At 37.4% G+C, this 17,532-nt stretch overlaps 1 long non-coding RNA gene across 2 annotated transcripts in view; it reads right to left on the reverse strand.

The window, feature by feature from the left end:
• Nucleotides 1–6,031: 6,031 nt before the first annotated feature.
• The window catches only part of LOC107318789 (uncharacterized), a 31,833-nt gene continuing 20,332 nt past the window's right edge, over nt 6,032–17,532 (reverse strand). For both annotated transcript variants that reach the window (XR_004308568.2, XR_014934331.1), the window contains one exon: nt 6,032–6,257. This is a non-coding gene — a long non-coding RNA (uncharacterized LOC107318789). The remainder of the gene's footprint in view (nt 6,258–17,532) is intronic.

The following is a 17,532-nucleotide window of genomic DNA, read 5'->3' on the forward strand; positions in this document are numbered from 1 at the left end:
GTCATCTGCTTGATCACTGCAGCTCTAAGGACTACTGCAATGCTACTTGACTGAGCACTTAAAATAGTTAAAATTTCCAGAAGTGTTGTTTGTTATACTGGTTTCACTGGAATGGGAGATATGGTGATAAAACTTCCATTGTGCTTAAAGGCATCAGTAATCAGTAAACAGAACAGAAGAACAAGAAATTGCATTTTAAAGCAAAATTTCTTAGTTACCGTTCATCATTTTTAATGCAAACTTTGTTCAAGAAATGTAAGAAAGGGCATGCTGTTTTAGTATCACAAACTATCATGGAATTGCAGAAGTACAAATAAATGCCTGGTAACTCAATTAATTTTAAGTTAAATAACTCTACGTCCTTAAAAAATACTAACTGCATTCAGTAAAAATATCATTCAAAGTCTGACTGTGCCATAGTGCTCAGAATTGGGTGAATTGTTTCAAAACTGGGTGAATTTTTATGCGTGAGTCATAGAATCCCTGCAAATCAAAACTAGCTATGGAAATGGTGACACAGCTACAGTAGCATTTCTGTTTCATCGCTGCCATAACGAGCTTTAATTATTTCACACTTCAACTGATTTGCACATGATGTTCATGATCCTAGCAGCCATAAAAAGTACCATATGAGGAATGATGAAACTCCATCCTCATAACTGGATGGCTTTAAGCCAGAGGAACAACCAAAAACCTTTAGAATCTCTTCAGTCTTAACACTGTTTTCCTGCTCAATCTTAACAATTCTTACCAGGTTCAATCTCATGATTTCTAGATATTCTTTTCTAACAGGATGTACCTGTGCTGAGACTTGAGCTCAATCTAGATTTACTGAACTCTCAGAATTAAGACCGGTGTTACTGAAAGTGGAAGCATGCAGACAGTGGGACACCAGTTTTAAGCTGAACAGAAAACAGAAAGAGAAGATGCTTCCCATTGCATTAGGCATATTGGAAACAAAAGAATTACTACACACACACACAGACACTATAGAAATGATCAGTTATTCTACTTAGTTTTAAAAAACTGTCTTTGTAAAACAAATCATTATATTTGCATAGAATCACACTGCCACATGAAAATAAATTATATTTTCTGCTTGCGTTTCTGTTGCAGATTTAATTGATGTAACAGTGCAGAAAACTGAGACAAAATTTTATTTCTTCTGCCTTTTAATTACCATCTGCTAACATAAGATTACATTTCTTAAAGTGACTGGGTCTACCTGCCAGATGAATTTTTCGCCTGATTTCCTCAGGCTCTGGCAGCTGCCTTCATTATTGGTGAAAATGGCATGGCAAAGCTAGCATGAAAAATGAGGCTAAGCACCTGTCACTTCATTTATTTATTTTTTTGCAAAGAAATAAAGAAAATACATGTAACTCAACGCTCCGCACCATCTATACTCAGCAGCAACTTGCTGCAAAAAGAATCAAGCATCAGTTTGTTCTTGCGTACATTAAGAATCACGACAAGTAAAGGAGTTCCAGAAAGCTGCACGTTTAAGATAATCAGAAAAGATCAAACTCCAGACAAAAAGCTACAGGGAAATAAAGACAAGGATACATAAGAGTCGTCGTTGTCATCGTTCCCCCCTCACCCCCCCATAATTGGGGGTTGGAACTACATGATCCTTGAGGTCCCTTCCAACCCGGGTCATTCTGTGATTCTGTAATTGGGGAATTTCTTCTGTGAATGTAACACCCTCTACACATGGGCTGTCTGGATCTAAGAACTTGATCAGGGGGAACCTAACAAGTGACACATTTGAGACTCATTACTTTTCTTTACAGTAAAAAGAGCCTCTCAGTAGACGTGAATCAGCCAAGTGCTAAACCACACTAATCACACCCTGGTTACAAGTGTTTGGATGCCTTCACATCTTCTAGAATTTGCCCTCCTGGAAGATGACCAATATTTGGTGTACCTGAAGCCAGTGCATGCCAGGAAAGGTCGACCTTCTCATCAGACCCTGCTATTCCAGTATCCTTTGAAACCTGTCAGCATGAGCACAGTAGAACACACCTAATGAGAACCCAAGGAAGGAAACTATGAAGGAGAGCAAAGAAAAAGGCATAAAAAAAGCATTACAATAGCTTGTTTATATCAATTTTTCTGCTTCATCACAAAGAAAGAATGGTTATGTCAGCTGTTCTTTTCCAACAGGAGATTAATGAGTTCAGTAGGCCTTAAGCAGTGCCATTGCAATTAAGCTATATTGGGGCTCAATGAGAAGACGCACCCCAAGTTTTCCAGGACCACAGAGTTCAGGATGAGCACTTAGCATTGTGTTATATTCCAGTCCATTCTCATTGTACAGATCTACAGCAGCAGCTCTAATTGCCAGGGAGGGAACGAATTCTTCAAGGTGAGCAAAGAAATAAAATGAAATACAGGTAGATTCTGTAATGGCTGAGTTATAACCTGCTTTGTCGAGTGTGTGGAATATCTAGAACCACCTGCCACCTGGAAGAGCTTGTACCTCTACTTCAAATATAGCAATTGTATGCTGGAAGGACTTTAGAAAATACACTATATAATATAAAGGAATGTACAACCATTAAAATTCAACCATTAAAGACCAGAATGTATCTTCTTCCCATTCAGAAAGTCTCATTGCTCCTATTTTAATCAGTATTGCAGTATCTCAGTTTTCAGCAGAGGCATTAAAACACCAGGCTTCATATTCTGGAGATATTTGGGCTGGTTTCACACTGTTACCATACTCATCCTTTAATCCAAATGATCCATGGGAATGTAAATTACCAACCTGGAACAAAAAGTTTGAAGTTTTACCTGAAGTTTTTCCAAAACGGTCATTCTCTGAGATTCGCTTTTGCTACATAACTGAATTCTTCCCATTTTGATTTGGAGATGTGCAAGTTCATTTCCAAAGATGGATTTTTCCCCTTTGCTTTGCCAAAAGAAAGATTTAGTGGGAAAAAAAAAGCCATAGGAAGATCTGCAATTGAAGTCATACTGGAATAAAGAATTTATGGTATAAATATATACATTATTCGACCCATATTTATAGAAGCATAATTGAATTTCTTTGCATGAGTGAGTTTGATAAAATGCATTTTAGTATCTAGGAGGAAGCATGAAAAGCTTTATTGTTTTAATTCTTTTTAAAGACATTTCTAATTTTTATGAGACTAAGACTGAACTAATGCATTAATTATTAGTGTATTTTCAAAGAAATCATTAGCACTAGATTTTAGCTTTTATAGCAGTGGAGAGTTCAAATCAGGGTCAGATAACAGTAACATTATGTTGGTTGTTACTATCTTCGTTTATATTGCAGTCTTTTATAATTACTGTGTTAAAATCTGTGTTCAAATGTCCACAAAGGAGGAAAGGATTATGTTCCAAGTGCCACAGCACAATAATCTCATCCACACTGGGAACATTACATTTGGATATGTCATGTCAAGGCCTTAGTATTGCATATCTTACACAAGACTGGATTTGGTCACTATTTTGGGTGAAAAACTGGTAGATATGTATGTCACAAAATAGAGAACTGGTATTTCAGTAGGTGGCACTCTTCCCTTGGAGTTGGTCCCGTACCAAAGCACCAGCATGTTATTGGCACCAGAGACATTAAATAATGTAGATACTTTAGTTGCACAAGGTTGAAGATCCCAAAGAGTATTTTCTAGAATATCTACACTAAGTTTTGGGTTTGATCATCACAGCCCACGTTTCCTCCTGACATTTCTACAAGGTAAGAAATTCTGTAGTTTGTGTGGTCTGGTGTTGCAGGCAACAAAAGGTTTGAGTTCCCAGAGAGAGTGACATCTGCAGTTCAAGTTGTTCAAATCAGGACGGTACTATCACACATCTCCCAGAGTATGCAACCACTTCCAAAGCTTCACCAACTCGATCATCTAGAAAGAACTGAAAAGAGAATTTTGTCACAGTTTTTTCTTAGAAGTAAATACTTCTGTACTGTGTAAAACAACAAATTTAAAGGACAATCACTTTGTAAGGAAAAGTAGCTTAAAAAAACATGTTTATTTCATTTGGAAGAAACAATCATGTTCAGCAGAGCTCTGATAAATATAAGTATTATTTGGAGGCTCTTCTACATCTGTGTTTGGGCAGGAGAAACTGTACAACACTTATCTGCAACACACAGTCTGATAAATATGCACCAAATACAAGTATGCTGAAAAATTAGATAAAAGTTATTACTAGAATATCCAGAATAATTTTCTGGAATAAATACAGTGTCAATTTATATATATTTATTCATTTATTTTTATTATTATTTTGTCTCCCAGTCATAAAAGTAAAACAAACCACAATTGTTAAGGCCTAGAATTTTGGTTTGTTCCTTTTTGTGTTTTGAAAATTCTTTCTTCATGTCTTCATGTTTTAAAGATTTAGCTCTCGAAGCAGACTCCAGTGCCAACATTTATCCCAGTCTTAACTACAGCTATCCCTATTCCACACACCATGGAGCAAATCTCCAATTTCTCACGCTTCCATCCTGTTCACTCTGCTTGGCTTTCATTATCCTTTGGTAAACCATTTATTTTATATGATTGCTTTACCCTACTATTGGCCAAGGCTCACTGCAAGACTACAAGGTTTCTGAAATAAGATAAATTATGCCTTCCACATTTCTATGATAATACAGCTTGGATCTTGGACTAGAAACACAAGGGAACAGGTAAACAAGGTTCTGCTTTTCCCAGAGATGGGCAAGACATTCTTAAACTTTTTTTTCTGGATGACAATAAACTCAAGACTGTTATGTTGAGTGACATTAGAGGACATTCTTACTTGAGCATCAGATTCTGTGTCACCACTTGCTCTAACCAAGTTCCTAAATTGCAAAATCTGACAAAATATTTCCAAGAGATACCAAGAAAAAATCTGACCAATTTTGTGATATGCTTCAGGTGCAGATCCCTTGGGTTGTATAGGGAATATACAGATATATTTGCAGAATGTGCTGACAGTACACTATGAATATCAAAAAGCTGAGGTCTTTTAAGTCATTTGCTGTCCATGTGAAACATCATTAGCTAATATCAACCCAGTCTATCCAGGATAAATCAATATTAGACTATGTGCTAAGTTCATATTTTATTAACTACCCTGTAGAGCAGAAACTATGTGTATTCATCTAAGATCAACTATTTAGAGTCATTTAAAGGTGATGAAATCATTTACGTATAAAACCTCTCTCAGAACAGAATCGTAGGGAAAAGACCTCTAATATCATCTAGCCCAATTATCAGTCCAATCCCTCCATGTCTACTGACCACACTCCTCAGTGCCACATCTCCTCAATTCTCGAACACCTCTGGGGACAGTGAGCCCATCAGCTCCCTGGGCAGCTGTGCCACTGCATCACTGCTCTTTCATATAAGATTTTCCTAATATCCTACCTGAGACAGAACGCAAGCCTGCCCAATTAATCTGAGAGGACTGCGTTTCAAACACATTTTCTACTTTTGTAGCGTATGTAACAATGAAAAGCAGAAAACAATGCTTATTTATACCCTGTTACAGTGGAAATTTGCATCACAGCTCAGTACTATGTATAAAAGAATAGCCCCTCTCAAGCAGCACAGCTACGAAACTTCAAGTAGCAAACTGCATTTAGCAGACTGCTGGGAGGTCTGTGCAAACAATTCTAATTTATGTCAGGATTTATCTTAAGGGTCGTTATGTTTTTGTAGTATAATGATGTTCAACAGTTTAACTTTTTATTACAAGGTAATATATTAGCAATACTTAAAAACTATATATATATATATATATATATATGTATATATATATATATATATTAGTTCTGTATTGTATTGTACTGTGACAAATTCATCTCTGGAAAAAACAACAACATAATGATGTAAGATTTCCTGTCAGTTCATTTATATAAAGGTGCTTTAAGAGTACAACAACTTCTATAATTCAGACTTACAGCATTCTACACTGCATATTAAGGTGCATATCAAAATTTTGCAGAAAACTATATGCGGATGTTACATATCTCATCAAATCAGAGTGAAGTTACCTTCTAAGACAAATCTTTTCAGAGCTGAGCACAGGTCAGCAAAGACCAACCAAACCGGCTGGCAATTTCTGTAGCAGGGCTTCTCCTCTCCATCAGAGAGATTTGTTTAGTCATGGCTTACAATGGATTGATTGTATCTCATCAGACATCTTGGTTTACTTCTAAAAATGCTGTTGATCTGGGTGAGAGAACTTCAGGATTTCTTTCAGAATTAACATAACTGTGCCTAAAGAAACAAAGCAGAGATGCAATTAAATTAATATAATTACAATCATAGCATAAGTACTCAGGTTACAAAAGGAAGCAATGAGTCTTTTAAAATCTCTTTTCCATTATGCCATCCTGCTCAATTTTCTCCATCCCTAATTTCTCTCACCATTTCCTTCACTTGCTCTTTCTCCTCACAACCTTAACATGTCCTTAACTACCCAAATCACCACTTCATTTCTCACCGACTACCTCTAAACATCAATGGAAATAATATCCTTTTTCCAAATGTTGTTCCCCTCACCTCCAGTCACTTGTATAGTATAAAAACAAACAATAAAAAAAGAACATGGATTAATCTCTTTTCTAAGGCAGCACTAATTGTTTAGTCTGTCCTTCCCAAACCTTTCCAGCGATCTGCTTTTGATGCTGTCCTCAAAGAGCAAAATGCATTTGAAGCTTTTTTCTATTTCCTAGCTTTGTATCTTCATTTTTCACTGCTTAAGGCTTCGCACATTCAACTATATGTTTCCCCCCAGTCTAAGCTTGCTTCAGCCAATTTCATGCAATTAATGTATTGTAATCCTCGACTTAGGTTTGGTCTACAATAGAAGTTTTGTGCATTCAGCTAAGGTAGGTCAGGAACGTGATGCTGAAGTGTATTGACTTTTCTTAGAGTATTTCAAAGGTAAAATATTCTTCCAGGTTCTGCTGCTACCACCTTCATATTAAGAACTCAGTTCTACTTCTTGACTACAGTTCATCAGGCTCACACCTTATCAAAATCCATTAAATCCCATGACAGGAAACTCTTGCTTTGTTTTTGCAGTGGTAGATAATGCAGATTAAGAGAAATGGAGAAAGTACCATGTCCTGGATGAAAGTGAAACAATCCGAGAGTAAACACTGTCATCTTACCACACTCATATTCTCATTTTTCTCCTCACTTCCCTGCCAGAGGGCTTGTGATCATTTCAAAGGATCACAGAATGGCTTAGGTTGGAAGGGATCGCCCAGTCCCAACCCCCTGCCATGGGTTGGTTGTGGCCCAACAGCTCAGACTGCCCATGGCCACATCCAATCCAGCCTTGAGCACCTCTAGGGATGAGGAATCCCCTTATCTACACAACCTGTGGCAGTGCGTATTTCCATATTGTCACTATGAGTATTGCTCAGACTAGGATTAATTTTGTCTAAAATGAACATTAAAAGCTTCCTTTCTCATTTTTCCTTCATTCATACAGCTTAATCATGCACTCCCTTCAAAGTTCCTCAGCAGGAACACTCAGTTCGTCATCAGGCAGAGACTACCATACTGTTTTTACCCTTACATCCTCACATTATTCCTCTTATAACAAATCTAGAATCATGCTGTTCAATTCTGATAGTACAAATTCCTATAATTCAAAATATTGTTTAGCACAAAGTAGCACCACAGTACACATAGAAAGCTTTATTCTTCTACTGCTGCCTTTTAATAAAAGCTAACATTAATACAAACCTTTTCCATATGCCCTTCAAATCAGAATTGCTGTTTATTTATACTACTACTGCTTTTAATTTGCAGTTCTGTCTTCTCTCACTCAAACCCAACCTCTGCCTTGCTAGTTGTCTACATGCAAGTCACTTTACACAGTTCTGTAAAGCATTATCTCATTATTCTGTCTCTCACTATTGAGCATTTTCAGACCCTCCATGTGAAAGATGAGATATAAAAATAAATTGAATTGGAATACACGATGCTATGTCCTGAACTTAAACAGACTACACTCACAGTGAATATGTAATTTGACAGCTACAGGCTATGCTTTCATGATATAATCCAAAAGGATTAATGCAAGTGATTTAAAGTCATAACCATTCTGGATAGTCTGACCTAGCCATTAAACTCATGGTCATGTAATCCCAAGTTGTTGGTAACAAAGTTGACAAAGAAAAACAAATAATTATTGCGTTGATTACTACTTACCTGAGTCAACGTTCAAAGTCCAACGCTTCTGTAAATCTTCTTCCTCTATCTATGATACCTTGGAAGCAGATCTGGCAGCTGCCTTCATCAATACAACATGAGAAAGCATTGCTAAAACATATAGATTTCTGCCAGACAAAATCAACACCAAGATGCTTTGGAGCATTTCTAAACAGGAAAGCTGTGTAGTATGGAGCTCTGGCTGTTGACTTTGATCAGATTGGGCTAAGTAAGGGAGGAAATATTAGTTACTATTTCCATTTTCAAAAGCAGCAAAGAGGGAAGAACTGGAAATGAAACTCGACATAAGGAAAAGGCAAAGCGCCATCTGACAGCCTCAAAACATCCACAAAATTCCCTTTTTTTTTCCAATTAGCATTTCAACTTGTTTAAAATAAGGGCATGAGGATAAAAGAAACTTTATGCATCTGATCCTTTCAAAGTGATTATTTGAATATCCTAAGAACAGAAAGTATTACATCCTACATGACTATTTAAAAATTTAAGATATATAGTTTCTCTTTGAGGAAAGGCAATAAAAGAACACATCATTAGAAGTCATTCCAATTGCTCTAAATTTAGCCCTCTCTGTGCAAAAGCTGTGGTTTTGCAATTACATCTCTCCATGTGTTTTTTTTAACACAAGTAAAGTCATGAAGAAAAATAATGAGTATGTCCCACCTTATTTACTCCTTGAGTTAAGAATTAAAGAAACCATTACGATCTGAATCCATCTGATCAGAATTAAATCAGAGATGGCTAATAAAGATTTTATTTTTTTAATTAAATAACAAACATTGAAGTGGGTAAGATCATAAACCACGTCCAAATAAGACTCAGAACCCAACTAAACCTTTTGTGAATGCTCAGTCCCGCAGCATACCTTTTCCCATAGTGGCCATAATAATGGTTTAATTACAAATCTGCTTATTAGCCTGCAAAAAATTCAAGCCCTGAGATCCACATTAGTTCTTGAGTATAGTGATCATTATTTTGACTGCAGTGTAGCTCAGACACCTGGCCACACAAGGATTTTTTAAACACTTCAATGAAACAATATTCAGAAAGCCTATGTATGTTCCTTAGTAGAGCTACAGCTGTACTGTACTTCCCAAAGCCAATCAGCCTCATGAGTCTAATGATGTGCTGTGCATGATCTGCTGCGCTGTTTCATGTACAGTGAGAAACATGACTGGGAGTTCTTCTACTTGAAGGTTTAGATTGTAATATAAGGGATATTTTCACACAGGAAAAACCACTTGTTTCCACCTTCTTACTCAGTACAGCATCAGAAAATTGTGTTTTGTTTTCATTCTTTTCCCCTCCAGCCTTCAGTAACATAATATTGGCAAAGCTGTCCAATAACATAGGAAGAATTTAGCTATGAGCAAAAGCCATTTTGAACTGGATTCGATCCTTTCTTGAAACCTCCAGCAAAAATAATTTAACTGGGGCAAAACTTCACATTTTACCTCAAGCCTTCATTTAAATGTTATTTACCCACAAGCGCAGATCTGAACCTTCTTGTAGTATAAATTGAACTATCCCAAACCAAATATTTTTCCAAAAAGAAACAGATTGTGTATAAGCTGGAGAGTAGAAATATTCTAGGAATATTTATTGTAATTATCGGCCAATTTTATATTTCAATGATCTAGCTTTAAATTAAGGAGACGCGTAAAACATGCTATAAAAAAGCAATTCCATTTATTCCACTAATAAGTTGCAACCTGTTTCTGTTTTACAAGAGTGCACATAAATGGATTCAGTTAGCGTAAATTATGTATGCATGCCTGAATGTTCATGAACCATTCCTAATGGCTTTAGGTTATTGAAAATCTGATACTCCAAAAGTATATCCATAAGTGTATATGTATGGAAGCACAGTGCCTTGTCTGTTTCTGCTTAAGAGTGCATAGAAAAAAAAAACCAACAAGAAAAAATAAAACAATTTAAAACTTCAGTTCTGGCCCAGCAAATGGGTGGTCTTTTAGTTTGCCCCAGGGCTGCTTTGAGCAAGATGGGATTCTCCTTCAGAGCCATGAGCACCACTGAGACTCATCCTGCCTGCTGGATTTCCATAACCATCTGACAGTTTCCCAGGGAGATGAAAGGCTTTGAGGACATTTAGATAAGGAGGAAAGATGGTCTGGGGAAGGAACATGATAAAAGAGCACTGTGCTACTTGGACGAGTTATATTAAAATACACTTGAGAGTTGTAAATAATAAAGCACAACCTGAACTGTTTGATTTCTAGACACAATATATTAGTATCATCATCTCCTTTTAAAAAGTTTCAGGCCATTTATTTGGTAGCCTGCGTGCTGAAAACAGAATGCTCAAGAAAATATATACATATTCCTAGTGTTTCCAATGCATTGGCAGGTAGCTGCAGCTTCAGAGTTTTACTCTATGCTGCACGCACCTTTCTCACAGCTCGGCCATAGGTAAAATCAGAGCTGCTCTGCTCCCCAAGGAGCAGATTGACAAAGTCTTCACAACTGGGGAACCTGGGGAATACTTGACCTAGAGTCATAGCCTCCTCTATTCCTTTTGACAGCAGTTGGGATGAACAGCAGCGTTTTCTCTAAGTTAAAAATCAACCACAATCTCAAACGATGACAAATACAGACAGACTCAACAACTGCCAAGCAAGCAATTCCCATTAGAATCCTCCCTGTACTCTCAAAGAACTTGACCATGGGCAGCGTCCCGCTTCTAGAATGCTTCCCATGCAGATGTTTTCTTAGCGTTTGTCCACATCCTAGCAAACAATTATCACTGTTTGAGAAAAGGAATACCAATGCAGAACAGACTACTGTAAGCAATACACTTCCTTTAAAACACAATAGTTGCATTCCTTCCTTTGAAACAAAACCAACCAACAAAAAAAACCCCCACCCTTGATTCTAACACACATCTTGTCACAGGCTGAAGCAGAAATATGAAAGACCAGAGAGGAATTTGAATTATGCAAAGATGATTTGTTTGACTGGTGTGTGGGTGTGACAAAGAGGACAGCAGAAACACCACAGATGAGCAGATTTTTAAGAAAGAAAATCCAGATGCACACTGGGCAAATGTGGGATGCGGCACTGAGAGAAGCACAGACAGTGCTGTCGGGTCTGAGTACCAGCTGAAAACAATCTCCTGTCGTTTGATCCTCCTGTGCTCAAAGAAAAGGTGCTTGGCACATCTCTATAAGTAAACAGGATTACACCAAAGACATTTGTCTCCAACATTGAATTCTCCTAACTGGAATGAACTGATCAGACTAAACTCCTGAGTACCAAAACCCAGTTGCAATAGTTTTTGGTAAAGTCTTAGAGAGTTCTCATTAACAACATATGCATCCAGGCAATTCAATGGTCACTGTGTTTTAGTAGTTCAAAAATAAAATTTCAAATTATACTTTTTTCTTTTTTTTAACCAGGAAACATTAAAAATACACATTCCAAAAGTAACCATAAAGTTTGATAACCCATTACACTAAAATAATCAGGTGGCTATGTATGTTTAACATATTTCTACCAGTCTAAAGCAAGGGGATGGAACCTGATGGAACCTTGAGGACCCTCCTAACCCAAGCAATTCCATGATTCTAAGATCTCATTTATTTGAGAAACTTGGATGAAGGACAGATCAGAGCTATTTTCTAAGACACAACCTGATGGATTATACAGCTGAAATGCCAGCTCCATCAGGTTATGAGCAGGACAAGACAGGCAATGCCCAACTGTATGATACCTAAGGTGTGTCTAACTCATTTTCAGTCCCCAATTGAACTCACGCTCAGGTGCTCAAAAGGACAGAAAAGTATCTTAGCTAATTTGCTTACGTGTTTAAATCTCGTGTGTGTCGAGCAATGAAAAGCAGCAGTGCCCACACTGTGTCTACTTTACCTGATGGGCAGGCAGGTTCTGAGCTGGGCTCTATGCCATGCAGCTGCACACATTCCCTTCTATTTTTTCTCAGCTTCATATTTCCATTTGGCTTTGTTGGCTTTGTGGATATGGAACCAACCCTTCCACCAGTTTTAATGGTTTTCACCCCAGAATCAATAGAAAAATGCTCATCTATAATAGCTACTAATTTAGTTCTTAATCTGTATTATTCCAGATGGGAAGTTTCCTTGGCTGTCTTTGAGGGAAACAGTAAGAAACACAGAAATGAAAACGGGTAAGATTTATCTAGGAGGTGGCAGCAGCTAAACTGCTTCGACTAATGCAGCTGCTGACATTTCCAGCCATTCAGTGCATTCCTCCCTAGGGAGAATAAAGCTGAAAAAAACTACTTAATATGAAACTACTGGTTGTCCATTAAAAATCATTCTAGTGGTAAAGATGAAGAGGCTCATTGGCAAAATACCCCATGTATAAATCTAAAAACAACATTAAAAGCCATCCAAAAAAACAGCATTTAAATAGATTCTTTCACACTGAGAACCAGCAGTACAGGAGCCTAAAATGGATTCTGTAGGAAAAAAAAATTACTTTTCACTTAAAGCACTGATAAAGAGATTTTCCAGTCAACGGACGTGTAATGCTAAAGAAAATGATTTTTTTATTTTTTATTTTTTATTTTTTTCACTAAACCCTAAGAGATGTTAGAAATATGATTCAAAGTACGGCTTTAGAAGCAGAATTCAAAGAATCTGGGGGGATGGTAGATCGCTTTCTTATATTACCACCTGTTATGAAGGATAACAAAGAAAAAAGAGCTTTACTCTAATGAAGGATGGGATTTAAATGTTCTATCTACTCAAGCAATGTTGAAATTCTGGGGGGTAACAATACCTGATGCAAGGGAAGCTCATTAAGGAATTAATGGAGCCATGGTGATTTATACTGAGAAAAAAGTTTCCTTTAACTAAACTATGAAAGACGATAGGTAGTCTTAAGAAAGGAACCTTTGTGAGGTAGAAGCCAATGGTTCTTTCTGATTCTAAGGAATGGGAACACAGCAGATGCCTCCCTAGATATGACACTATTTAATGATTTTGGCTGGGATTAAGTTAATTTTCGTCATAGTCACTTGTATGGTGCAATGAATGGGAATTAGTAGACCTTAATGAATGTGATACTTCTGTACAGTAATGTCTCAGGATACAAATCAAGTCCAGTGCTTCAGAGCTCCAGGCTGTGAACAAAACTAGCAAATCCTATTGCCATAGCTCCAGCTCTGCAAGCATACCTATGATCTGGTTCTTTCATGGAGTTTAGCACTGGGAATGTGGAAACATTTCATGGAATAAATATGAATGGGAAAGTGCTGCCTAAAAGTCCCGTTTTGCCTTCACAGCAGATACATCAATCAAATTCCTAATTAATATATTATCTCCCATCTAGACAACACAAACTCAAGCGAAGTTTCCAATTTAAATGAATTTTCAAAGTGTACGTTGCCTGCTGACCTCCATTTAAGTCTTCTGCATATACAGTCAGATTATTAGATCTAGTGCTTCTATTTCATATTCATTTCTTCCGCTCACCACCTCTGTGCTTGGATAGAAAATCAAATCATTTTAAAAGCTGGAAAGACAAGTCTTTTACCTCGTTATATAAGCCTAAAATGAAAAGCTGAAAGACAAAAAAATAAAAAATAAAAAAATTAAGTGAGGATCTCTGTCAAATTCTGTGAATGCCATTTAAGAAAACTGAACAGAAAATAGATATACATGGAGAAAAAAGGATAAGGAAAACATTTCAATTCATTTTCAGCAAAATCTGGTTTTCAACTTTTCTGTTGAAATGAAAGCACAAGTGGCAACAACTCCATGCCTACGCTTGTTATTGCCTACTCAAGAATCAAGTGCTCTTTCAGTCAAGACTTGATTGTTGGAAAGAAAATAAACTGTCAACTGGTGAGGCTTATTATCAAGCTGGAAAGTGAGAAAGATTTGCTTGCTGCTGCTAGTTCATGGATTTCATCAAAATGGCTTTTAGGAGCACATTCCTTTTTTTGTTTTTGCTGTAAGGCTTTAAGTAGTACTCTTACAGGAAAAGCATGAAACCAGCACAACCAGGTTAGAGTCCAAGAGCACCCCAGGTTGGTTTTGGTTTTTTTTTCCCTCTTTTTTTTAAGAGTTCTCACCTTTGTAACTGAGATGGCACAGTTCAACAGAGGAAAAAAAAAAAAAAGAGAGACTCGAGAAACTTCTTCTTTCAGCTCCGTCCGTGGCCTGTTTTTACATCATAGGAAATTTGCTTGAGTTTTCCATTCTTCAGCTTTCCCATATGTAAGACATGGCCGATATTTCCATTCTAATGACACATCAGGAGATCTTAGATGCTGTCTATTTACACAAGACAACTTGCAATAAATCAGTTTGGCATTTGATCAACTTCAAGTTCTCAATTCCCTGCCAACTGCCTCTGAGCTGTAGCCCCTTTCCATCCTCTGGGCAGTAGTTGCTCTTTTCTTGCTTTTCACAGCACATAGAATGGGACAAATGAAGAATTTTTTTCCCCTTCATGGCTTTTCACATATCACCACACTTGCAGCACTTGAAAAAACACACTATGAGAGTCCCTGATTTTCCTGCCATTTTCTAGCTCTAAAGACTCTGCAAGGTTTCCCTACACATTCAGAAAAGACTGCACAAGAAGTGCTTACTTTGGTTGGGCAGCTTTTAAAGATTTTCAAAAGGGAATGCTAAATGCGAGCGTTAAATAATCTCCAGGTGTGACCCTTCCAGAGTTGGCAAAAGTTTGGGAGTGAACACACACCCAAAACCAAAATGTATAAAACAGTAATAGCTTAAATAAACAATTTTTAAAAATAATTAAAAAAAATAAGTTTCCATAGAAAATGCAGTCCTGTTCCTGCACAGCGAGCCTGTACAAGTGGCTGTCTCCATGTTAACAAAATGAAAGGAATGAGAGAAGAGACAAGTACAGGTGGTGCCTAAAGTCATTTGTGAAACTACGTGATTAGTTGGTCTTAGTAATCACCTGTTACCTTTTAAAAATAAAAGCCTCCAATCGCTGATATTTATCCTGCATCAACACAGATCAAAGAGGTATGCAGAAGACAGCAGAACCAGCATCCTCTTGCAGTGTCAACTCCAAGCACCTAGTTTCAGAGGAAGTAAGCTGAAGAGGAAAGTGGAAAAAGAAGAAGGGAAAGGGTATAATCCCAGAACGAGGAAATTTCTGAATCAGAGCTGGTCAGGGAATTCCAGCATGTTTTTTTCATTGAATGAAGAGCAAATCATAGCAGCATTCCTACTTCAAGGAACTTCTACTCAGCAAAAATACAGATGCAGATAGAAGAGGGTACCTCTCTACAGTGCTGTACAATCTTGGGCTTCCACAGCCACAAACTCTAGGATTGCTCTATTCTACAAATAGCACTTCCCTTTCAGATCCTATAGGTCTCAGGTCAAACACCAGGAGGCTGGCAGGGTGCTCAGTGCTTCCTGTTGATGTAAGATTCACTCATGCCAAGTAACAATAGACTATTACATCAATTCCTCAAGGATTCTCACTTTTTCCAGACCCCTGGGATACACAGCTGGCATCAGTGGGAAGTCTGACAGAGTCAGAAGAGCTAATCGTTACTTTGAAAAAATGTAAAATATTTTGACTTTTATTACTTACATTTTTAAGACACTGAAATCCCCTTCCACCTCAACAGGAATGTCAAATTTTGCATATTTTTCTAAGTTACTTGTAAACAACCCCTTAAAGGCACCAGTAAATAAACCTATATGAGTCCAGGTTTGCATGAGCAATTCTCCAGAAGGATTCATAAGGTCTGCTAGAGATAAAACTTTATTGACAGAACTCTTAATTTGCACCAGTAAGAATACTAACCCATATGTATTAAACACACACAGGGAAGAGCAGATATTCCCCAACAAATTACATTCAGAGTAAATGCCATCCAAACTTTAAGGTGAAGATCAGTTTGCATGCTGAAGGTTAAACAAAAGCTTCTTGGCCTGCTAGCAACTGTCACACAAAAATGAAATTCTTTGTAGGGTAAGCCCTAGAGGAACTACAGAATGCTTACAGCATCCCACTGTGTTTACTGCTTGGTTCAGCACTACTTCAGCAGGAGACTACAAATACTGCTATTCTAAAGAAGTCAGAGCAATGGCGGCTGAAGCAAAAACTATTTTGAGTGATGTGACTAATAACTCCAAAAAGATAGTGGCAATTCTATTATATTAATTGCTAGCAGAACAGCCTTCAATGAGAACTATACACAAGGGTCTACATATTAGTTAATAATTTTCCAAGGTTATACTAACACTTAAAAGAAAACTTCTAGATAATTAAAGGTAATTGACCTAGGGTCAGTATTCTTATTAAACAGCTACAGAAAAAGAAGTGCAGAAAAATTATTTGCATAGATCAGCTTAATACACATATAATATGAGCCAGTAGCAACATAAGATGACACACTGAACACAATTCAGGAGAGCACACTGGGAAATAAGACACAAAGTTGTACCAGTTGATTGCTTTTTATGCAAGAGATTAAATAACATTACAAGCCAAAGAATAACATCATAAGTAGAAATTAGAATTTTTAGAGCTAAACTGCATCTAGTCTGCAGACCTTCATTGGATGATTCAGCAAAAAACAAGCCATACAGTGGGTTGCACCAAAGATTCATTTATCCTGGTATCTTGTATCTGATAACAGCCAGAATGGATACTTCAGGGAAGGACATGAACACAAGCAAGTACATGGTATGCCCTACAAATTCTAAGGAGACCTGCAGTTTAGATACTTCCTCTGAACTGCAGGCTGGCCCCACCATCAGTATCTTTAATGGGTCTTTATGAACTATTCTTCTCTGAGTTCATCTGATCACTTTAAGAAACCATTTATATTTTGGCATCTGCAACATCCTGTAGCAATGGCTTCCATAATTTAATTAAGTGCAGCCTGGTCACTTCACTTGGTCTCTTGTCTAGAGAGAAATAATAAATAATCACTATATTTTCACTTTCTGCACATCACTCATGACTTCACATGACTCCAATATACCCTGCTTCCTCTCATTAGTCACTTTTTCTCAAAGCTGGAAAGACCTGGCTTTCTGACACTCTCACACTGAAGCCACCCCATCCCTGATCAAGTCACCTTTTTTGCATCTCAACATCTCATGGTTTTTGAGATGGGACAGCTGGAATTGCACAAAGTATTCAAAATGGGGCTGTACCATTTATTTTATTCCAAAGAGAACACTAAGAGCATCCTGCATAACCTCTAATGTATTTTACAACATGCCCCTATTGCCTCTATTCACCTGGCACAGCATCTCTCTGATCTTCACAAGTTCTGCCCTCAGCACAGCTCTGTGCTTTC

Source organism: Coturnix japonica, chromosome 14 (assembly GCF_054131305.1).
Source record: "Coturnix japonica strain WE chromosome 14, WE-NBRP24, whole genome shotgun sequence".
Taxonomy (NCBI): domain Eukaryota; kingdom Metazoa; phylum Chordata; class Aves; order Galliformes; family Phasianidae; genus Coturnix; species Coturnix japonica.